The sequence below is a fragment of the Delphinapterus leucas genome, unplaced genomic scaffold (genome assembly GCF_059928025.1).
Source record: "Delphinapterus leucas isolate spDelLeu-1000000601 "Yukka" unplaced genomic scaffold, BTC_Dleu_Yukka2 spDelLeu_asBTCV2_sq25, whole genome shotgun sequence".
NCBI classification, from domain to species: Eukaryota; Metazoa; Chordata; class Mammalia; order Artiodactyla; family Monodontidae; genus Delphinapterus; species Delphinapterus leucas.
In genome coordinates, this window is record NW_028322234.1 from 2,434,169 (window position 1) to 2,459,053 (window position 24,885).

Sequence of the window (24,885 nt, forward strand, 5' to 3'; positions counted from 1 at the left end):
GATGTGTGTTTGTGGGAAAGAACAAAAAAAATACTGCCTCAATTAGGCCAAATATACAAGAGATGAATGAGATTAGAGATGGGATTGGGATTTGTGTTAGTTACTCAATAGCTAACCAATCACAGACATGAGAGTGTAGTGCAATATGCAAATATACTTTTAAACAACTTCTCTTAAGTTATCTACTGTCTGTAAAGACAATCACACTCAACTGCTCTGCACTTAAACCCCAGAGCTTCTGAGTTAGAATCTCTTAGAAATAGGTACACGTTTCATTGCTTTGGCAACATTTACATGGCTCTGCATCAGGCAATACAACTGCTAAGATCACACTCTGGGAATTCAGGAAAGGCTAGTGTCCAGTTCTGGTCGTTCTACCACCCAACTGTGATCTAGGGTAAATTCCTGATTAAAAAAAAAAAAAAAAGAAAAACTCTGAAGATGCTGAAACAGTATTTCCTACTTCACAGGGTCGTCATGGGGATAAAAGGTCATTAGGATAAAGTGCCTCTCACCCAGGAAACACTGATAAATGCTACTGCTGCTACCATCATCATCATCGTGACCGATCAAGAACATATGGCCACATGGAAATTCAACATTCCCTGGGCCATTCACAACTTTCCTTTAAAGGACTCATATTCTATGTGGGGTCTTAACACCTTCAAATAACAGAAAATACAAGTCTTTACACCTTTTTTTCTGTAGCTAATTTTGGCATCTTTCACCTCTGTCCACTTAAGTGTTGGTTTAGCATATTCTTGTCACACAAAGAAGCTACTTCCCAAAGAGAGGAACAATATGTCAAGTGACAAAGACACTGAGTGAAGTCTTTCACATCCTAGATTGTCCACGGTACAGCTCAGCTGGTCTCTGGGTTGGAAGGCCTGGGTCTACTTTGCTCGTCTGTTACAGGGGAAGGGACACGGTCCTTAGCATGTGGTCTGTGAAACAGAGGCAGCTGCGGGTAGAATTATAACACAAGCAGAACTGGCTTCAATTCTTCCTTCTTAGGTCTTTTTCTTCTTGTTCAGCTGTTCAAGGAACTTGCCTGCCCTCTGTCCCCGCCAGGACGATGTTACATCTGCCTGGATAAGTAGGTCACCATTGTATATCAGGAAAGGTCTTATTTGTAATCATCAGGAACCAGATACGGCTAATTTGAGCAGAAAAGGAAACTTCTGGAAGTTTATGGTTAGGTCTCAGTAACTAGAAGCAGACTAAACAACCGAAAGCCAAGCCTATGCTATTGCAATTATAGGATCAGGCCAAAGTGATGTTATAAGTCCTAGCTGGCCTTGCTACCAAGCAGGAACAGGAAACAGGAGGTTGACCCAGCACTGCTGGCCTTGCTTCTTTACATCATTTATTTGTAATTCAAAATCCAAGAGAAGGGTGCAGTTGGCCAACCCGAGGTCGCCCGACTGTTTTCCATCTGTAAGGGAGACTGAGCATGTGAGTAAACAGTGTATCTGACATGTTCAGCTTGTATAACGAGAGGAAGGCTCTGTTTCTCACCAAGACCCACAAAGTGGAAAATTCCCCAAAGAGAAAGGAATTTCACATCAGATGCTTGGAAAGTTAAAAACAACAACAACAAACAAATGCAGATGTGGAATTAAAGACATGGAGTCATTAAGAACCTATATGTGGAGTGATTCAGACCTGAGTTCACATCTGGAGCAAGCTACTCAATCTTGCTGAGCTTCAATTTTCTTTAAAGGAAACAATGTGGAAGATGATATCCACATGTAACTTGTGGTGCACATGAAGGAGGATAGTACAGTATATGATGACTGGCACATCCTATGCATTTTCTAAAACTACTAGTAGTACTATTATTATTGTTACTTATTATACAATTTATTGTAGAAATTAACAGGGAGAGTATTAATAAATGTTAATACAGTGCTAAGTGTCACATTTATGATCTCAACTAATTATCTGTTTATTCAACAAACATTCCACATATCAGAAAATAACCTGTGTATATATATATATATATTTTTTTTTTTTTTTTACAGAAGAAAAGAAACCCTGAGGCTTAGAAAGTGTAAACAATGTACCAAAAGTCACCCATTTAAGAGGTAATGGAATATTATTCAGCCTTAAAAAAATGAAGGAGATCCTTTCATTTGTGACAATATAGATGAAACAGGAGTGCATTATGCTGATGAAATAAGCCAGACAGGATAAATACGAATGATATCATTTATATATGGAATCTAAAAAGAAAAAAAGCCACACTCATAGAAACAGAGTAGGAAAATTGGTTGCCAGGGGCTGGGGTGTGGGTGGGGAAAAGAGGGGAAGACTGGTAAAAGGGTACAAACTTTCAGCTGCAGTATTGTATAACTAACATTTTCGGAGAGAATAGAACTTAAGTGTTCTCACAAAAAAAAGAAAAAAAGCAAAAAGGTGTCATGAGCTGTTAGATGTATTAATTAACGTGATGGGAAGGATCCTTTTACAACGCATATGTATATCAAATCATCATGATATACTCTTTGACTACCTTACAATTTTGTCAATTATACCTCAATAAAACAGAAAAAAAAAGAGGTAATAAATATGAGACTCCAATCCAGGATTATCCAGCTCAAAAAACTACACTCTTAACCATTACAATATAGTATCCATCCATATGTTGTAACTGTAAAATGCTTAACACAAAGGAAACGTTAAATAAATGGTATTTATTCTAACTCTAATGCTTACTAGGTATTAGTTATGTGGTATGCTTTACTTCTAACTACAAGGGTATAAGGTGCAAATTCTTGCTACAGAACATAAAAGCCCCTGTGGTACCCTGTAGGATAAACACAGTACCTGTAAATCTCTCATCTCTCAACCCAGAGTCTCCTCAAGTTGGAGGTCTTTACCCCCTTTATAATGTGGGAATAATGCCTTTCCCACATTTGCACTGGGCATGAAAATCCATACTTCCAGGTGTATACTGAACATCTGCTTAGCTCCTCGTCACCTTGGAATCACCAGACCAAAGATCATTTATTCCATTAAGATAAATGATGTAGGGATAGAAGTACAGAATATACAGAGAGTGTTGGAGGAATCCAAACAACAAGTCCTCCACTCTCAAAACAAATTTTACAGTTCCAAAAGTAAAGAGCAATGTTTGGAAATAAAACTAAAAATGAAACTAACATCTACAATTAGCCAAGTATTTATTATGGGCCAGGCTACTTACTAGGCACTTGATAAACATTACAGCTCATCTTCCTGCAGCCCTTCAAAGCATATAATATTGTTTCTATTTCATAGAGAAGAAAACTGTATCTCTAAGCAGGTTAGTGATTAGCCCAAGACCACAGGGCTAGGCTGTAAGAAAAGAAGGCCAAGTTTCAGTGGTCAAAATGGTGATGGATGTTAGAACTAGAAGATTATGGCTAATCAAATAAAAATATTCAGAACGGTCCTAATGTATTATTAGGATTTCTTTAGAATAACTTGGGTGCCTTAGTGAATACAGTAGTGGTAGGCACTACAGTCTCTTTAATTTGCTAATCATACAAATCTACTTTAATATTCTTGGTGACAAGGAGCTAACTATTGATAAGACAGCTTCTTCAGTTTTGGGGCTACTCCAGGGTGAAATGCCGAACGTCTTACTGCCTGCAATGTCACCTAGTTCTACCAGGGGGAATAAAGCAGAACAAGTAGCCACTGTTCTTGACAAATGGATACAGTTTCAGTTTTTCAAACTATGAGTGTCAGATTCATTCATTGTATCAGATAGATCTGTCAAATGGCTTTGCCCATTTACTAATGGATGGCACACTGCAGACACACGTTGGGTCAAAGGACTCAATGTCACCTCATTGATACTGTCATCAATATAATTTGTATTGGCATTTTGTCTCACCCTGACTTTTAGGACTATGTGAGGAGATCCAAGTCTCCAGACCATGGACTGATCACCTCTGCTTGACACAGTATTCTCTGCTCATTTCCAGAGGGGACCAAGGATGAGCTCTTGTACTTCTGAGTCTATTCACCCTACCTGGCAACACATACTAGCTGGGCTGATTGGATCAAGCAGGAGCCCCACAGTTTAAATTTCCAGCTGCATTGGAGGAAACAGAGGCTATGCCCCAATCCCATAACCCCTCACTTCTTACCGCTAGCCTATCCTAGGCTGTTCTTGCTGATAGGAGTACTTCATGCTAAAAATTAATTTTGCTTACCTGATGGCAGTCACACAACCTCAAATGCCATTTTTATAAATAAGGCAACCACCAATGGAGTGTGATTTAGGGTTTTTTCTTCTGTAGACCCTGCCTACCCTATAAAATCTCCCATTACTGCATCATGGAGACTATAATCCCTTTCCGAGGGAATAGATTCTTTCCAACCATAAGATGAAATAAGAACTTACATTTCCATACTGCCCAAAAGGAAATACATTGATTACAAAATGCAGGAGAGTGACTGATTTTCCACATTTGTTGTGTTCATTAAAGGGTTTTTGAATAGACTTGACAGTATTAAAGAAGTTCAACACACACAAAATAAAAATTAATAAATGAAGAGAAAAAAATTGCATTTACAACAAACAAAATAAACACATTGATATATAAAAGGTTGTTATACATCGATGAAAAATGGATGTCATAAAGTCACAAAGTAAAAAGTATTAACAGCCAATTAAGATAGGAAAATATGTTCAACCTTGCTATTATTAATCAAAGAAATACAAATAAAATAATTCAGGTGTCATATTTTACTGACTAGAATGACAAAGTTTTAAAAAACGTGATAATACTGGTATTGATATTGATAATACTGGTACTGATGAGTGTGTGTAAGAAACCACACTGGATGTTAAATTCCTGGTAGAAATAAAAAGCACGGTAACCTTTCTGGAAGACAATACGTCAGTATGTACCAGAACTGACAACCAGCCATTCAAGTTCTAGAAGTCCATTCTAAGGAAATAAACAAATGCTCAAAGACATATGAACAAGGATGCTTGTCTCATTGTTTAGCAAAGCAAAACAGGAATAATCTAAATGCTGAACAGTAGGGACTGGTTAAATAAATAATAGAATGCTGTTCAACCATTAAAAATGATGCTGCAGATTTTTATTAGGTGATGAGTAATCATACTTATATTACTAAATAAAAATGTTATAGAACTGTTTTGTAGTTGGATATAATAATTAAAGGTATTTTATACTTGCATTGTATTTATATGCACCCCGTCACAAAAAAGTTTCAAAAGATACCCTCAAAAATGTTACAGAGATGATTTATCAGAAATGGGATTTTGAGTTATTTTTCCTTTTTTCTTTAAATCCTTTCAATTTTGGAGTTTCTGCAATGAGCCTGTACTATTTTTACAATTAAAACTATTTAAATTTACAATAAAAGGATCTAAATTCCTCCAGTTTTCCATTTATTTTCCACCCTGGCTCAGGGCATTTGTGTAAAAAAAAAAAAATCAGCTTATTTTCTCTTTTGTATCAATCTAAATTTACTTTTCATAAGTTAACTATTTTAGTCTGGCAAAAGTTTCACACAGGAAAATTGTTAAGGTCTGAGTATTCTATTACCTTTAAAAGCACTGGAAACTTTGAAATTATTTCTTTCAGAATTTTCATATAATACTGAAAGGTGGGGGGGAGGTAGCAAAATGAAGGGAAATAGATAGTAGTAGTCAACTTCAATTAAGAAAAAGCAACAAGAGGCAGTTTGTACTCTTTTGATACGGCAGAAGCCCCCTGTGTCAACTCATGCTAAAAAATGTATATATACACACACATATATATGTTTGTGTGTATTATATGTATATGTGACACACACACATAATTAATCCACAGTCTTAGGCTAATCACTCATTGTGGCAGAAACAACGAGCTGTTGACTACACTTTAATTAGCTCCTCCAGCCTGTAGAGGCATCACTAGGACCAAGATAGGAACAACAGTCTCCATCTCCGCTTGCATCTGGGTATGGTTCTATCCCAAAGAATGTGACCAGAGGTGACCTGAAGAGTTTATGTCTGAAGGATAACGAGTTGATAATTGTAGCTTGCAGCTTCCTCTCTCCTTTCCTTTTTAGGACAAACGTAGAGCCACTTGATGAAGGTGGTGGGTCCCTGAATAACTGAGCAGAAAACTGACCCTCAGACCACCAAAGTCCATACTACACTCCTGAGTGAGTGAGAAATGAACTGTCCATGTGTTGCTCCACTGAGGTTTAAGGTTTATTATTTAGTGTTTAACTAACGCATTTTTTCTTTAAACCTCAGTTGCCTTCTCTGTAAAATAAAGTCTTTGAAAAGGATCCACTGTAAGTTTTTTCCATTGCTTATGTTTTTATCTTAGTTTTTAATTCTCAGAAACACTGCGCACATTTTACCTTTTAAGTTAGTAAGTCTACTTTTTTTCCCACAAAGATGGGTTCTTCAAGTTATGGAGAAGTCATAGCAGACTGTTGCTTCAGTTTAAGATACGCATTCACATATGAGATGAGAAGGGTGAGGACCCAGAGAAACGCCTTTGACAGAGGGGAGTGAGAGCATACTGAAGAACGTTTAGTAATAAAGAATTCAGATGGGAGAAACGGATGGGTTACATCTAACAGATTTGCTCAAAGGAATTCTGGAAAGGCAAATATGTGAAAATGTATAGCAAAGACGTGAAATGCCTTTTGGTCCCTAAATGGATTTCATTTCAAAGACGTGCATATTGCAAATACATGTACCATAACACTTCTCTGTCCACTTCTGGAATTTTCTAAAGCCTGACAGAACATCTGCAGAGAGAGGATGTCATTCCAAGATAATCGACTGCAAGTTACTAAATTAAGATAAAAATGTCCTTAACCTTGAACAGTTTTTAAAGAGATTTTAGAAGAAAGGAGCCCTCCAGGGGGTTGTATAACTATATAATTGTACCCTTTCTAAAAGGCTATTTACAGATACATAATGTTTCCCCTCCATTCTTTAAAGTAAAATATAGGATAAAAAAAAATAGTTTGGGGATAATATTTGTTTGGGACAGCAGGCACTGCTAATCAGTACCACTCTCTCCTTATTCCTTACTATCAGAGCCCTGGTTTAGGAGACCCCATTATCCTTAAGGCTAAGGTGGCCAGTTTAAAATCCGAGCTGATGAGATCTAAGTGCAAGTCTGCTGACCATCTGTGGTAAAAAATTTGCTCTCTGAGTTAGACACTGCCTTTTTTTTCTTACTTAATTTCTTTTTTTTTTCCTTTTCTTTCTTCCTGCCCAAATTGTTGGAACACTATTGGAGATTCTGGGGTCACTTTGAAGCTATGTGGACGTGCTAGAGATGTGGAAGCTGGAAGAGCGAAGCAACCCAGTCCCCTGGTGATGCCCTTCAGCAGCTGGACTAACGCTAGAGGGACTATCTCCAAACTTCCTGCTACCCGTGGAAAGTAAGGTAAATCACTCATTCACTTTCTGTTACCTACTAACTGATCCAGAACTCTAACCTCAGGGTTCTAGAACCCTTCTCAGTATCCCATAGTCATACTCATGTTCCGGACTCCTGATCATCAGACTTGCTTATAGCAGATGTATGGGGAGGGCGGGCTCTTCTGGAAGCCCTCATACTTCCTCCCCGACCCCCACCACACACAAATAATGATCTTTATGTCCACTCATCCTTCTATCTACACTCAGAGGCCAGGGCCCCCAGGAAGGCTTCACTGACAACCCTTTACTCCTCTCTACATGCAGAAAGGGTAGAGGTGTGGGCTCTGGAATCAGACTTCCTAGACTTGAATTCTTAATCTGTTACTTACCAGTTTAGGACGTGGGCAAAGTAGTTACTTTCTCTGGACACCCCTGTAAAAGAGGAACACTAAGTAGCACCTATGTACCTTACTGAAAGGATTAAATGAGCAAATGCAGGTAAAGTTCTTATAATTTTTTCTTGGGTCAATCAATTCTAGCTGCTATTGCTACCTTTGACTAATTTAGGGCAGTCCCTTTGCCCTCCTTTGGTTCTCTGGGCCCGTCTCATTCACAACACACACAACCGCATACTGCATTCACAACACACACAACTGCATACTGCAGAGTTTTGAAAGGTGGTTCTCAAAATGTGGTCCCTGGGCCAGCAATATCAGCCACACCTGGGAACTGGTTAGAACTCTGGCACTGGAGCCCTGCAATCTGTGTTTTAACAATATTCTCAGGCAAATCTGATGCACACTAAAGGTTGACGACAACTGAGAACATCTGTCTCAGACTCTCCTGGAGGCATTCACCAAAAATACAGATACAGGACTTACACCTGACCAGCTGGAGAAGGGGTCTAGTAATTGCTCTGGTTATCATGCTTGTCATGATTTTTCAGCACATAAATGTTTGAGAATCACTGCCATTTTGAATGTGTGTTTCACTTGTCTGTTTTTCCAGTGGACTTTACTTCCTTGCAAGGAAGGTTTGTGAAGATCTGTTGTTGTTGTTTGCATTATTAGTTTTAGTATGCTAATTCTAGAATCTCTGGCGCATAGTGCAATCTCAGGCAGGAAGTAGTGGCTCATTAAAACAGGTATCCCAAAAGTCTTAGTAGAACTTCAAGATTAATTCCTTCGGGAAGAGGTAAAATTGTCATTAGATGCAGATGATATGATACTATATATAGAAAACCCTAAAGGCTCTACATGAAAACTACTACAACTGATAAACGAATTCAGCAAGGTAGCAGAATACAAGATTAACATACAGAAATTGGTTCCATTTCTTTATACCAACAATGAAATATCGGAAAGGGAATGTAAAAAAACAATGCCTTTTAAAATCACAACCCCAAAAATAAAATACTTAGGAATAAACCTCACCAAGAAGGCAAAAGACTTATACACTGAGAACTGTAAGACATTAATAAAGGAAAGTGAAGATGATTCAAACAAATGGAAAGACATCTCATGTTCTTGGGTTGGAGGAATTAATATTGTTAAAATGCCCATACTACCCAAAGCAATCTACAGATTTAATGCGATCCCTATCAAATTACCCATGACATTTTTCACACAATTAGAACAAATAATCCTAAAATTCATACAGAACCATAAAAGACCCAGAAATGCCAAAGCAATCCTGAAGAAAAAGAACAAGGTTGGAGGCATAGCCACCCCAGACTCAGACAGTACTCCAAAGTCACAGTAATCAAAACAGCGTGGTATTGGCACAAAAACAGACATATGGATCAATGGAACAGAATACAGAGCCCAGAAATAAACCCACACACCTCAGTTAATCTTTGACAATTAATCTTTGACAAAGGAGGCAAGAATATATAATGGGAAAGAGACAGTCTCTTCCGCAAGTGCTGTTGGTAAAGTTGGACAGCCTTATATAAACCAGTGAAGTTAGAACACATCCTTTCACCATACACGAAAATAAACTCAAAATGTCTTAAAGACTTAAACATAAGACCTGACACCATAAAACTTCTAGAAGAGAACACAGGCAAAATATTCTCTGACATAAATCATACCAATATTTTCTTAGGTCAGTCTCCCAAGACAATAGAAATCAAAATGAAAATAAACAAAGGGGACCGAATCAAACTTACAAGCTTTTGCACAGCAAAGGAAACCATAAACAAAATGAAAAGACAACCTACAGAATGGGAGAAAATATTTGCAAATGATGCGGCCAGCAAGGGCTTAATTTCCAAAATATACAAACAGCTCATACAACTTGATGACAATAAAAGCAAACAACCCAATCAAAAAAATAGGCAGAAGACTTAAAGAGACATTTCTCCAAAGAAGAAATACAGATGGCCAATAGGCACATGAAAAGATGCTCAACACTGCCAATTCTTAAAGAAATGCAAATCAAAACTACCATGAGGTACCACCTCACACCAGTCAGAATGGCCATCATTAAAAAGTCTACAAATAACATATGCTGGAGAGGGTGTGGAGAAAAGGGAACCCTCCTACAACACTGTTGGTGGGAATGTAAGTTGGTGCAGCCACTGTGGAAAACAGTATGGAGGTTCCTCAGAAAACTAAAAATAGACCCACCATATGATCCAGCAATCCCACTCCTGGGCATATATCCAGACCAAACTATAATTCAAAAAGACACATTCACCCTGATCTTCACAGCAGCAATATTCACAACAGCCAAGACATGGAAACAACCTAAATGTCCATCAACAGATGAATGGATAAAGACGATGTGGTACATATATACAATGAAATACTACTCAGCCATAAAAAAAAGAATGAAATAATGCCATTTGCAGCAGCAACATGGATGCAACTAGAGATTATCATACTAAGCAAAGTAAGTCAGAAAGAGAAAGACAAATACCATGATACCACTTATATGTGGAATCTAAAATATGACACAAATGAACCTATCTATGAAACAGAAACAGAATCAGAGACATAGAGAATAGACTGGTGGCTGTCAAGGGGGAAGCAGGTGGGAGAGGGATGAACTGGGAGTTTGGGATTAGCAGATGCAAACTGGTATATATAGATTGGCTAAACAACAAGGTCCTACTATATAGCACAGGGAACTATATTCAATATCCTGTGATAAACCATAATGGAAAAGAATATGAAAAAGAATGTATATACATATGTATAACAGAGTCACTTTGCTGGACAGCAGTAATTAACACAACGCTGTAAACCAAGTATACTTCAATAAAAAATAAGTTAATTAAATTTTTAAAAAGATTAATTCCTTCAGAAGAACAAGTACTACACATTCACAAAAAAAGCACCCTTTGAAAGTTTAAATTTTTGAATTTCTTTGCCACTTCCTTAGTTTTGATCATCTTGGACAATATATTTTTAATATTGACTTTTAAAAAGAATTGTGTTTCAGTGTTTGCTATCCTTAGAGAGACAGAAACAGATAAGTACAACTAAATACTTATTTTTCAAAAGTCTCAAAAGTATAAGGGAAATGAAAGTAATTTATCTTCAAATGATTTTGGGGTATGTTTCTAATTTCATACTTCTGATGGGATTCAAGATTAAAACTGTATTAAGACATTTGAGACATGCCGCATTGGTATTAAATGAATGTAATTTTGTGTAAAGTGGTAGAAATATTTTCTTCAGCAAACATACCTGCAGATATAAAATCACAACCATAAATCTACAAAAAAGCAAGCTATTGAATGAAATCTGATTGGTTATTTCCCTGCAGTATGGATCTGCTAATAATTTAATTTACTACTTGCTAACACAAGCCAAAATTTAAATATACATATATATATATGTGTGTATATATACATCTCTTCAATTTTAAATCATTCATATATATGAACAAGTATACATACACATATATAACAATTGTTCATATATATATATATATAAACAATTTAAATTAAAGAAAGTACATCTGGTGGCCTATTTCCCCCCACCCCCCCCCCCCCCCGATTTCTAAAGAACACCATATTCTATTCTAGGCAGTGGAATGTCAATCCACCTTAAGGGTTGTTCAATGAGCATATCTGAGAAACCACTGGTTTAGCCAATGATGTACTTATTCAGGGAGGTCCTAGTGCCACTGTCAAGAGCTTATCCACAGGACAGATAAGAAGGTACTTGTTTGGTTTGTGAAAAGAAGGAGTAGTGAGGAATGGCAGGTAGCTGCAGGCTGATGACACGTGATGTCCATATATATGTAGAACCAACACGCCCATAATTGCACCCATTTTCCATACCCAAATCCAAAGCCTTTATATCATTAATCCCAGGCAAAAATGGTAAGATTCATGTGTGTTACTATCCCACGGCTTCAAGATGCCTATAAACTCATATGAGTATGTCTTAGTTTTATCAGTGGAGGACAAACCAGGCTTCTATCACCAAGCCCCATTCCATAACAGGCAAACCAGTCCAACACTTCTCTGAGTGCTGCAGGAGAGTCTATGGAAGGGGCGCTCACTCCACTGTGATGCCTAAAATGCCTTTGCACAGAGCAAACATTCAAACCATGCTGAGTGAATGAATGAGTGAACTGGTGTCATAAAACAGGCTTATTTCAGGGAAATTCCATTCAACAGGCTGGCATTCCTTCCTACCCATCTTAACTGTTAAGCTTGCCATCAGACAAAAAATTAATTATAAAACATTAGAGCTGAGGAAATTTTAGAAACTATCTACTCTCCAGAGGTATACAACTTTAATTTAGTGGTAAAAATCACTAGGAGTGATTTAGGAGTCTATCAGACCTGAGTCCAAATTCCACATCTACCATATTTTTGTGAGCAAATAACCACTTCTGAGGCTCTGTTCCATGTATGCATTATGGGATATCATAATAATACATACATTAATTGTATGACTATCAGGGGATGAAATGACACAATCCATTTGCCATGGTCGGCTAAGTAATTGGCACCAAGTAAGCACTCAAGACATTAGCCAATATTAATAGCGGAGAGATGATAACAAAACTCTGGGACTGATGCCCACCCTAGTGGCCCCAGTGGTCATAATGACTTTCTTCCATTCAGCCTGCTCTCTTCTCACTAAGACTAAGGAAGAGAAGATGAACAAATTAGGAATAACAATTTGAAAATGGTTTTATACTCCCTGAATGAATGGAATTATAATAAAATGATTCATGAGTTCTGCAGAAATATGATGAGACTTTAGATCTTTATGTTAGTTCTCTGCAAAACCAATTTATGGCCCTAAGATGTACCTTCCCACCCAGCCCCATCCTTACCAGGATCAAATATCATTGTAAATGGAAAAGTCAACAACACATAATCAACAAGCTAAGTTACAAGCCAGTGAAGTCTCGGAGGTTTGATAGAGAAAATTCAGATTTATCATTATATGTAAAAATAAGATGATATGAAGAACTCAATCTAAAAAATATTACCTGGAGATCTATAATTCTACAATAGTGCTATAAAAAGTAAAGAGCTAGAAATCTATTTAGATGGTTTTCCTTATAAGAAAGCACTTTCTGTATAACTTTTAATGTACTATTGATGAGAACAATTCAACAAAATTCAAATAAATACCTGCAGATGTCCTACAAGAAGAAAAGAACAGAGTTAGATGTGACAGGGGATAACTGGACTTCAGGATGAGTAAGACCCTATACTTGACCTCAATAAATTACCATGAAATACAGTGGATGAGTCATGTACAGAATGTCAGAATTCCAAAAGGCCAAGCTAAGTACCAAAAGGAACATGTGGGGACTCTTAAGAAGGAAATAAAATATTGGTTAGTTGATTACGAAAAGGCAGAAGGGAGTAGGTTCCCTTTGGCTGCTCTTTGAAGAGATCACTTCCTTTCCCCTCTAGTCCTGAGGCTAGGGTGGCATGGGCAATAGAGGAATGTGGGGACTGAGAATCATTTCTACTCTCACCAGAGTGGCTGGAAGCAGATTTTCTTACCAGGATGTAGTAGTATGCTAATATTTAAGGGTTCTTGAGGTCAGAGAGAAGGGTTTGAACACTCCGGCTCCATCTCTTGCTGTGGGTCAACTTTCTTACCTTTCCAACACCTCAGCGTCTTTATCTGAAAATTGGGGATGACGATAATGTCTCCCACCTGAGTGTGAGAACTACATGATATAGTGCATACGCAGGGCTAAATCTGGTGCCTGGCAAACAGAAAGTGCTCAGTACGGCAGGCGAGTGTAGTGACAATAAAGGCAAAGATGACGGGGGTAGTGCCGGTGTTGCTTCTGCCCCCAGAACAGGCTCTGACTGGGAGAGAGTTAAAGCACCTTTGGGTTCATGGGGGTTTATATATAAGCAACGGTTGATCAATGGGAGCTGGTTGTCCAAATGATTATGTGCAATCTAAGAAAAAAATGGGCCTCGGATCTGCTCAGCTACTTAATATTAGCAGCGGTAGTAGTCAAAGAAGCTAAATTTTATTACGTGTTTATATGCCAAACAACGTGCTGAACGTTTTAAAAGGATTTACTCACTTACTACAACGAGGCTATACGCTAGGTCCTGATAATGTTATTCGTCTCTTTCAGATGTTGACTGAGCCTCAGAGGGGTTACAAAAGCACCTAAGATCCCGTTGTCAGTACATGACGGAAATGAGTTCAAATCCAGCCTGTCTGACTTGTTCTTAATCACTAAGGTATGAAATTAAGCATGTTGCCCTTTGCCTGATTCTCCTTCTGAGGCCTGAATATTTCACTTAGCTCTCTGTGTGCAGAAGAGAGAAAATTCTCTCTCCTTCACCCAACTTGGCATCAATATCCAGCTCCCCTTCTCAAAATGGGTTGCTTCAACGAGCAGCAATGAATGCCGGGTCGTGGACCAGTCACCTTGATGACTAAGAGTCAGACACTAGGGAAAGAAAATGCTCTGTGACAAACCTACCCCTGTACAGAAACAAGACAGAAATGGGGGGACAGGGCAGAAGATAATGGAATAAGGCATAGGAAAAATAGCACCTGGCATCGTGATAGTAATAATAATAATAGTAGTAGTAGTGGTAATAGTAATAATAATAGACTTTACTATGCTCTAGGCATTGTATTAAGTGCTTGGTGTAAGTGACTTCATTTTAACATTGAAAACAAGTCTATGAGGATGAAATATTATTAACATCATTTTATAGGCAGGAGTATTGAGGTTCAGGTAATCAGGTAAATTGCCCAAGCTCATATGGTTAGCAAGTGGAAAGCAGAGATTTGAACCAGCACCTACACTCCTAACCATTATGCTATAACCATTATGCTGAAGACATAAGAATTCCAATGGTCTTTCCCCATAACCCACTCCTGCACTCCAGACCTAAACAGTCCAAGATCAAGAGAGAGCAAGCTTGGAGTTGCCACTCTTCAGTGAGTGTCAATCATTTCAAAACACTGTGTTTGCTAACATGATGTAGTTCCTGTGATAATCTTCTCAACCAGGTATCAAGAAACAGGAAGCAAAGATTCAAGTAACAGTATGCTCGTACTTACGAGGAAGGTGGGACAGCATAGTTGACACTGGGCTTAACTGTTCTGGAAAACGTGGTCCCAGTAGGCATACACGCTGGTACATTTTCCCCACCTACCAAATACAAAAGAAGTATTTCATTTCCATGTTGCTCTTCAAAGTTCCACCTCATTCGTGCCTGTCATTCATCCTCTGGCCTCTTCCTGTCTCCATTTCTGTACAGAAAGGTGCTGAGTCTCTGCTCTCGCATACGAAAGGGTGTGTTAAGGAGAGGGAGCCATGGTACCTCAGTCTTTTGTTTTTCTTCTTAATTCTATTATGCCAACTCCACTGAACTTAATTAGAGTGAATACAGAATTACACAATTATCCTCTGTTCTATTCTTCAGATGTTATATTTTGATAAAATTTACGACATGCTGCTCTCCCCTTGAACACCAGATGAACACTAGAAATGGATGTGTGTTGACATAAAATCTGTTATAATTACAACTAAAGTATAGCTTACATAATGATAGTGTTAACATAAAATTATAGATGTGTAGAGACAACGTGGTCATGCATTTTTTAGTATAAGTACATGCTTAGACCAATATCTGTTAGCGCAATGAAGATGGAAGAGAATTTTGGTTAAGCCACAAAGGCTGTTTAAGGACTTGCAGATAGCTAAGGGGAACTCAAAGACCAGTAAGATAGTATTTCCCCTGCCATGTTTTCAATTGCAAAGTGAAGGGAAGATGTGAAAGTAAGTACCCCTATGGAAATGACAAGACAAGTACCTTTTTTTCCTTGAATACCGGGGTAAATGCTTAAATTCTAATGTATATCAGTGATGCAAATTTTCAACTGAGTTTGATAAATCATAAAATAATAATTATACATATATGTATATAAAACTGCATGGAACTAGACAGTTCAGAATTACTTCTAATTAAAGAGGTACCCTATGACAACTAACTTAAACCTTACAAAATATGGTTCCAAGTACCCTATCAGAGTGAAAAGTAGGAGACTGAAAGGTTTATTGTAAATGTTTGTAGTCATGGTGTCTTACCTAAAACTACTCTGTCACAAATACTATTAAAATAATTGTGACATTTTATTCACTTTTACTGCAAACAACAAAACAAACTATAGGTATTTTTTCATTTCAGGTAATTATTTTAGCTAACAGTTATTAAATGTTTTGAGAAAGCAGAGTGCTAACTGCATGACTTCATTTTATCTTTAAAATAGCGCTTCCATGTCATTATTCTTAATATCTCCATTGTATTAAAGTGTATCTCTAGTTTAGACCTTTCTTCAGAACTGCAGACTTGTGTATCCAACTGTGTACGCAGCATCTCTGCTTGGACGTCACGAAAACATCTCAAATCTTACACCTCCAAAACTGGTCTTTAATCCACCAAACACGCTCTACCCCAAACTTTTTCCATCTTAGGTGACAGTAACCACACCTTTCCAGTTCCCCAGGCCCTAAATCTCGAATTCACCCTTGACCCCCTCTTCCTTTCCATTCTTGCATTCAATCTACCACAAAGTGCTGTCACAACCTTCCCAATGTGCCACTTCTGAGAACTACCAGCCGCTAGCAGCCTGGTGCAGGCCACCAACATAGACCTCGAGGATCCTGTCGTCGCCTCCCGAGATTCTCCCTGACTCCACTCTCTCCCCACATCCTCAAGACCACAGATAGAGTTATGCTTTTCAAACAAGAGACAGTTCATGCCACACCTCGGCTAAAATCCTGCCCCTGGCTGCCTACATTTAGAGTAAAAGACACAATGCATGTGATGGCCTCCCAGGACTTACCCAATCCATCCCATCACATATCCGACCTCCAGCCCTCCTGCTGTCTCTTCCTCCCCACTGACTAAGTCAGCCAGGGTGGCCTCCTTGATATTCCTCCAAGCTGCCCGGCATATTTCTGCCTTAGAGTTTTGGGACTGGTTATTCTTGCTCCCAGGGAGTGGTCTCCCCATCATACATTCTGACAACTCCCTCACTTCAAGTCTTTGCTCAAATGTCAACTTATAAAATCCACCCTGACTACCCTATCTAAAATCAGAACCTACCTGTACACTCCTCCAGCACTCCCAACCCAAGCCTCTTCAGTGAGCTTCACATCCTTTTCCTTATCCCGTAGTGCCCATCAACCTGTGACAAAGCATAGAATTTATTTATAACATCCGTTTCCACACGAGAGTGTAAGGAGGGAGAAAGCATGCAAGAAGGAGCACGCAGGCAAAGGCTCTTGTCTAATCTATTCATTGATACGTCCAAGCATAGAGAACAGGAAGATGCTTGATAAATAGTCCTGAAAAAGATACAGATGAGGAAACCAGTAGTAAAGCTCAGAAAGTTTAAGAAACTTCCTCAAGGTTCCAGAGCTAGAAGAGGGTCACAGTAGAATTCACACTTGGGGATGTCTAACTTCAAATCTCTTAGCCTCTCTGCTATCTTTTTTTTCTTCTTTGCGGTACGCGGGCCTCTCACTGTTGCAGCTTCTCCCGTTGCGGAGCACAGGCTCCGGACGCGCAGGCTCAGCAGCCATGGCTCACAGGCCCAGCTGCTCCGCAGCATGTGGGATCTTCCCGGATCGGGTCACGAACTCTCAACCACTGCGCCACCAGGGAAGCCCCTCTCTGCTATCTTAAGTCCATGAAATTCAGGATTTGTTTTAATCAGTGCCATGGAAATTCTCACTCCACTGAATAGGATCACTAAAGTGTTCTCTGTCTAGATTTATATATATATTTTCCATTTAAACAAAGGAAACAGAAGAGGGGAATTCATCATGGGTTATTGCGGTAATTTTACAGCAATTTTAGCAATAATGACATTTAAGTAATAGTGATATTTAATGATAGCATAATAATAATAAAACAATAGCTCTTAAATGTATTGAAGATGAATTGCATGCTAAACTCGGTGCTAAAATATTTCCATGTATATTTTGTGCAAAATCCTTATGAATATTCTATCGGATGAGCTTTATGTGTAACTCCACCAGGCATACTTCTCTTATTCCGCTTTCAAAGATAAGGAAATTGATGAGAAGTGTGGTAACCGTTTGATCAAGATGAGACTGGTAATAAGTTGTGAGTATGAATTTAAATTCAGGTCTAACTCCAGAATTTGATTCTCAATCCATACATGAAAATTCTGATAACTCTTTTGATAAGGGTATGTTCTCTCCTGGAAAACATCCCCCATTATGTCTGCCTGTGCTCATACCTTCAGAACACAGTCAAGTTTGAAACATGATAAAAATGTTTAAATAGTGTGCTTTAATAAATGGAAATATCTTCATCTAAACAATAACACAAAAAGGCAGGCTGAGCCCTTTGAAGTGGCTTCGTTGCTATCTTCCATCCAGAACAAGAGAAGGAATCAACAGCTGCAGAGTAAAGAAAGCATGAAACCCAGAGATGGAGGATTCTGTAAATGACCAATTACAAGACTATTAAGCCACACTTTCATAGCAAGAGGCAAAATATTCCGTTAAACTGAAAATTCTTCTACCCCTCACTCCAAGGCCCACACAAACATTAATGTTGCATTTATTAGGATGTATTTCCTGTGCTCTATCAACTTGACTTTCAGCAACTGTATTAATACAGTCCTTTCGCTTTGCACATATATCTGAATGACGGATTCCATTACTGGAGTTTTGTAGAAAGAGTGGAGTGAATGAAGTAAAGTTTGGGAAGAGCCATCATAATCCATAATGATGGGCACTGAATCAGGACAAGAAGAAACCTCTCTTCTCATTTATTTGAATGAAAATTCTACTATATATTTATTGCCTCTGTACAGGGCCATCTGTTGAATAATGGAAAACAAGCATCTTTCATTTGGAGGTAGGATTTGTGTGCTCAAGTTTCGATGGGCCTGCAGAATTAATCTTGTTTTAGAAATGAAATAAAATGTAATTTCTTACTGTAAGTAGATGTGCTTAAGCAACTGGCAACTTTGATGTCTTTAAATCACTGCAGTTTCAGGGTAGGCAAATCTATAATTATTTCAAGCACTTCTTTATTGGTGCAACAATTGAGCAGTGTACATAGTGGTCAACAACCTGGGCATTGTCAGAGGACTCTAAGTTTGAATCTAGACTTTGCCACTCACCAGCTATGTGACTTTCAGCTATGAGAATCACTTTCTTCAGCGTTACAGTGTGGATTATTATATGCCCTTTGCAGAACTACTGTAAGAACTAAATGTATATGGGCACAGTGGCTCATAGTAAGGGCTCAAATTAGTACTGTGGTCACTACTAGTAGTATTGAAAAGAAATTACAACTTCTATTCTCATAAAGTGGGATATGTGTCCCTTTATCATTGTAATTTCATATCATTTTACTTTTGACCTTATAATTTAATAGCTTGATCCAGGAAACATTTAGCAGTAAATATAATTGAAAGAAGGTTACTTGTCAAACATGAAATACTGTAGTATCAAGTGTGCTGGCACAATACTCTGCTCAGATAATTAACCTGTAAAAATATGTTATTGTCTTCTTTTTAATTAAGCACATTGAACATATATATTTACTGTGCCAATTGGCAAAAGGTCCATTAATTAATCAGTCTAACTATATGTTGCATAAATGTCTTCTAAACATAATCGTATATGTATTTTATTTGTTGGGAAAATGTGTTTGAGATTGTTCTTTTCTGCCTATTTAAAGTAAAAGAGGGTGAGAAGTAGAGTTAGGCTTAATGTACTTTGTACTCCATTATGCCATGAAAATGCTTCTGTGCCCCGGAGACAACAACAAAAGATCTGCTTTAATGACAAGAATCAAGTATGTTCTAAAGCTTCCAGGTAGGAGGCGTATAGGTTGCAGTTTATATCAGAAGTCTTTGCTCTCTCTCTCAACTGCGTCTAGATGGGAAAGATGTGGTCACAAATGCTTCAAGGTGATATAGTAAATGTTGGAAAAGAGGGGGGTAGGAGGCAGAGTTTTGAATATCTCAAACCTGAGCTAGAAGGATTTTATTTAAAGAAAATAGCGGATATGATTTTTCACTTAAGGAATGCCAGTCAGCAAACCTGACACTAATGTAGGAAATTAGCTCTTTTAGCTATGATGCTTTCAAATGCACATGGCTGAAAACAAATTCAAAATAGTCCAAGGAAATTTCAAAACAAAAACCAAACAACAACAACAACCTCAACAAACAAGTACTAGAAATTCAGGGATGCAGCCATATTCAGATACAGCTGGATCTGGAAATTCCAGAGTATCAGCAGGGTTCCAGCTCTCTCTCCATCGCTCAGCCCTGCTTACCTCTGCAAGACTTTATTTTACAGAAAGTCTCTTCTGGTGCTGGATGGTCACTGGGAGTCCCAGAGTCCTATCTCCCCAGCTTAGAAATTCCAGAGAGAAAAGACAATTCTTCCATTTTGCTCTGAGAGAAAAGTCCTGGGGAGGAGTCTGATAGACTTAGCCGAGGTCACATGCCTACCCATGAGCCAATCACCTGCTTTACTGGAGTTCAGTCCCTGGGCGACTCATCCCCGGGGCCCGTGAGGAGGCAGGATGGCATTATCTGGCAGTTCTCCAAGAAAAGCCTGCTGTTTTTGTAAGATGAAAGGGGAGAGGACATGGATAATGAAACCTGTATCTGCTTCTGTAAAATCCACAGAATCTTACTCCCTGCCCTGTGTCGATGACCATGCAGTAAGCTGACCCAGGAGGTCATTTTTCCCACAACAGTCTTTATATATATGACTAAGGAACACACTGGTAAAAGAATATGGGAGAAAGTCTGAGTATGACAAGTCAGCTAGACTGATATTAACTAAAAAAGCTGTGTAAAAATATCCTTAAAAAGTTGCCCCCAACTCACTCAAAGTCCAAAGTTGGAGCTGGAAATACAATGTCATGGAGTTCGGATAAGAACAGGTTTTCTCCAAGTTGAACTATGACACAGAGATTAGAGACTTCTAGAAACTACACTTTTTCAAAGAAAAAACATCACATGAGAAAAATGAGGCCTAGAAAAATTAAATGACTTAAGATAACATAGCTAATTAATGGCAGGACTGAGACTAGAGTATATACTTTGTGTAATTGGCTATGGTTTAGTTAGTTTGTTTGTTTTGTTATCACTTCAAAACGAGACAAACTTAAAGAAAGGAAACACAACCAAAACTCAGTGGTTGGAAAAGAGATGGATGTGAACGCCCACTTGTTTCTTACGTATAAAGTTACCCCTCGCAGTGTTCTGGAGGAGAAAACGCTGGCTCTTCCCAACGTTGGTTACATACACAAAGATTCCAAAGACAAGACAAGTGCTTTGCAAACGAAGTAACTAGAACCAGCTCAGGCTTCCCCGCGCCGGGTCCTACGTTCCACGGTCAGAACCACCAACTGTATTCCCCCGGGTAACAAGGTGATTCAGAAAAGCTGGCGTCTTCAGAGAAGGGAGAAAACTTAGCCGGGAAGAGAGGAGAAAACTTGCTCAGCTTCTTGCTGGGGTCTGAAACGATCCCAACAGAGTCCTTAAACCCCTCAGGTTTCCCCAATCAAGCACCCTCGCCTCCAACCTGGGCCACCCCAGATCTATCAGACGACAGAAGTATGCGGACGCACGAAGAGCTAACCACCCCACGAGAGGAACCTACGCGCGGCCGCACCCACTCACCCGCCGCTCCCCGGGAGACGGGAGACGAGTCCGGGGTCCAAGTCCTGGGCGTGGCACACTCGCCCCTCTCCGGGCCCAGCTCCAGCTCACCTCGGCGCAGCCCGCCTGGGCGCCGCCATCTTGACCACAAAGGGGGCCTCGCGCCGGAGGCCCCTGAGCGGGCGCCCTGAGCGGAGCCGGAGCTCCGGGGAGCCCCAGGTCGGCGCCCTACGTCCCCCGCGCGCTCGCGCAGCGTCCACGCGCGACGAGAATCCCTCACGCAGCCCCCGACCTAGGCTTCCGCGGACCCGGCGCCCCGCGCAGCCCGCACCGCGGCTCAGGCGGCGCCGAGGGCGGCCCGGGCGGAAGAGCGGGCGCGGGGCACGCGCTCGGTAACCTGGCAACGCGGAGCAACCCGGCGTCTCTGGCGAACCCCTGCCTTCCACCGCGAGGAAGCACGGACCCCCCCCGCACCCGCTGCCCAGCCCTCGCCGCCCCTCGGTCGCTCCGCCCGCCGCTGCCCGCTGGGTATGGTCTTTTAAATCCGTGATACAACGTCTATATGTAACAAATCTGTTAAACCCTAAATGTTTATGATATTCAAGTAATCCAGTATCTGAATTATTCTTGAAGATAAAACATCCAAAGACTTCTTAATTGTATGGGTATACATACATAAAATACACGTGGAGGTAACTTCAAATATAGTATGTGCCTGTCTCTATTCCTTCCCTCTCCGCTCTTTGAAAAAATGCCCCTTTAAAAATTGCCCACTCACCATCTGTTAGGTAAATTTGCTGAAACACAGTAAATGTGGAGACAGAAATTGTTATAGAGACTATTCCAAATGGCACTGACACCTGTATTTATGAAAGAGTTACTATTTTTATTATTATCCTAATTTTAGACAAGAAATTATTGTAATAGCTAACACTTATCTGGAACTTACTATGCCCCAGGTACTGCTTGAATGGTTTACACATGTTAATTTATTTAATCCTCATAATAAACTAAGGATTTATCTCATCCCCAACACATAAAGGGCAGGTATTATTATTCATCACCCCTATTTTTCAAGATGAAGAAATTGAGGTACAGTGTTCTTAAGAGACTTGCCAAGGACATAAAGCTAGGAAGCACAGAGCTCAATTTGAAGTCAGGAACCATCTTCAAGATCTATGTTTCAACCCCTCTGCCACCTAGCTCTTGGGTGCAGAAACAGAGCTCATACCCATGTCTAATCTCAGCAACAACACTTTTAACTATTGTACTCTGTTGTCTGTCTATGTATTAGACAGTAATCCCTATCAGCAGTGTTTCCAGAACTATTCCTCTTGGATGAATCACGTTCTGGGTATGTCCAGTGAACAACTGAACATAAAATGTTTAAATTATTGGAAAGTTCTCTCTGGGGAATGTCTTACGAGACCATCTACCATACTTAATTCCACTAATCGAATTAAATGGAATTTTAGACCATCTATCATTTTTTAATATTCACATCTCATTTAATATTCAAACAATATTCCTTAGGGTAATTACTCATATTCTTTGCATATCTTGATTCTTTGTGATGTGGGCCCATTTCTCATGATCGTATCTGCTTTGAAATTATTTAACGTAAGTTGATACTAGTATCTTCCCCATGCAAGTTATTTATCTTACAATGATTAAAAAATTTTTTTATCATTGTGTTGTGAATTCACAGCATTTTAAAAATTATTTTTTATTTTATTTATTTTTGACTGTGTTGGGTCTTCGTTGCTGTGTGCAGGCTTTCTCTAGTTACGGCAAGCAGGGGCTACTCTCCATTGCAGTGTGCTGGCTTCTCACTGCGGTGTCTTCTTCCGTTGTGGAGCACGGGCTCTACGCGTGCAGGCTTCAGTAATTGTGGCTCACGGGCTCTAGAGCACAGGCTCAGTAGTTGTGGCGCACGGGCTTAGTTGCTCCAGGGCATGTGGGATCTTCCTGGACCAGGGATGGAACCCGTGTCCCCTGCATTGGCAGGTGGATTCTTAACCACTGCACCACCAGGGAAGTCCCTATCCTATAATGATTTTGATTCTTCAGTTCCTCAACCCTCCACCCCATTAAAATAAAATCAGAAGTGGGATCAAGTCTCATTTCTGTGGGGAGAAGGTAGCAGGTAAGCTCTTGTAGACATTCATTCAGTCAATCAATCTCAGTTGAGGACTCCTGCTTCTAGCCATTATGGAGTAATTGGCCCCAGAATTTTCCTCTCAAAGCTAATCATTAGAAAATTAGAATAACATAAACAACCCTTTTAAGACACTGGGCAGCTAAGAGCTCAGGACTGTGTTCCCCAAAGGAGGGGGAACAAATGAGGCAAGCCCTATGAATGTTCCTGCCTGGTGCCACTTTTCAGACCCAAGCTGAGCATGGTCAATGGGCTAATTTGAGAAAACAGAGATCAGAGTTCAGAGAGACTCAGGAAGCTGCAACTTGCAGGCAAGAGTACAAGATAGACAGGAGGTACACAGAGAAAGAGGGCTAGAAATATGTATGGTAGTCCCTTGAATTTTGGCTCAACACTAAACTGGGAAAACATAGGATGAGGATATGGGACCCTAGGAAAATAACAACTATTAGGGAACTGTAACAGAGCTCACGCAGCACTGGGAGACACTGAAGTGCTAACCCTCTGGAGGGGAGAAATCTTTCTGAAGACTCGGACAAATTAGTAGAGACCCAGAAAGACTTTAATAGCAGGGCTAAATACCCACTGGAAAAAGTCTTAAAAACCAACCTGGAAAGGTTCTAGCTGACCTGCAAGTAACCTAACATCTGCTAAAACAAGATTCAATGCTTTTTAAAGGAAGACAGTGAAATGAAGACACAACCACATTATTTTTACACTGTACAGAATCCAATAAAAATTATAAGGCATGTGAAAAGGCAGGAGGAAAAACTAGTCAATAAAAACAGATCTAGAAATGACAGATTTTAGAATCAGCACAAATACAAAAAAAAACAGTGTGACAGAATTCTAAAATAGCCCCCATAATTATATAGTGAATGGGATTTTGCAGGTGTAGTTGAGGTTATTAATCGGTTGGCTTTGAGAGAGATTCTCCAGGTGAGCCTAACCTAATCACGTAAGTCCTTAAAATAAGACTTTTCTTTGGCTGGTCACAAAAGAGTATGTCAGAGAGATCCTAAGTGTGAGAAGGATTCAACATGAAGGAGGTTCTCTATTGCTGAGAGGGAAGGAGCCATCTGGAAGGGTCTGAGAGTGGCCCTAGCAGCTGTCTGGCCCCTGGATAACGGCAAGAGAAGACAAGGACGTCGTCCCTACAGCTGTAAGTAACTGAATTCTACTGA

General features: G+C 39.5%; 1 long non-coding RNA gene across 4 annotated transcripts in view; it reads right to left on the bottom strand.

The window, feature by feature from the left end:
- Nucleotides 1-21,908, bottom strand: part of LOC149744020 (uncharacterized) — a 49,669-nt gene extending 27,761 nt beyond the window's left edge. The window contains exons 1-3 of one of the 4 annotated variants that reach the window (XR_016391562.1): nucleotides 21,565-21,876; nucleotides 16,983-17,064; nucleotides 14,932-15,022 (exon numbers count right to left, since the gene is read on the bottom strand). This is a non-coding gene — a long non-coding RNA (uncharacterized LOC149744020). Of the gene's footprint in view, nucleotides 1-14,931; nucleotides 15,147-16,982; nucleotides 17,065-21,564 lie in introns of all 4 variants that reach the window. The other 3 variants (XR_016391561.1, XR_016391563.1, XR_016391560.1) reach the window with 3 other exon arrangements.
- Between the last annotated feature and the right edge of the window lie 2,977 nt (nucleotides 21,909-24,885).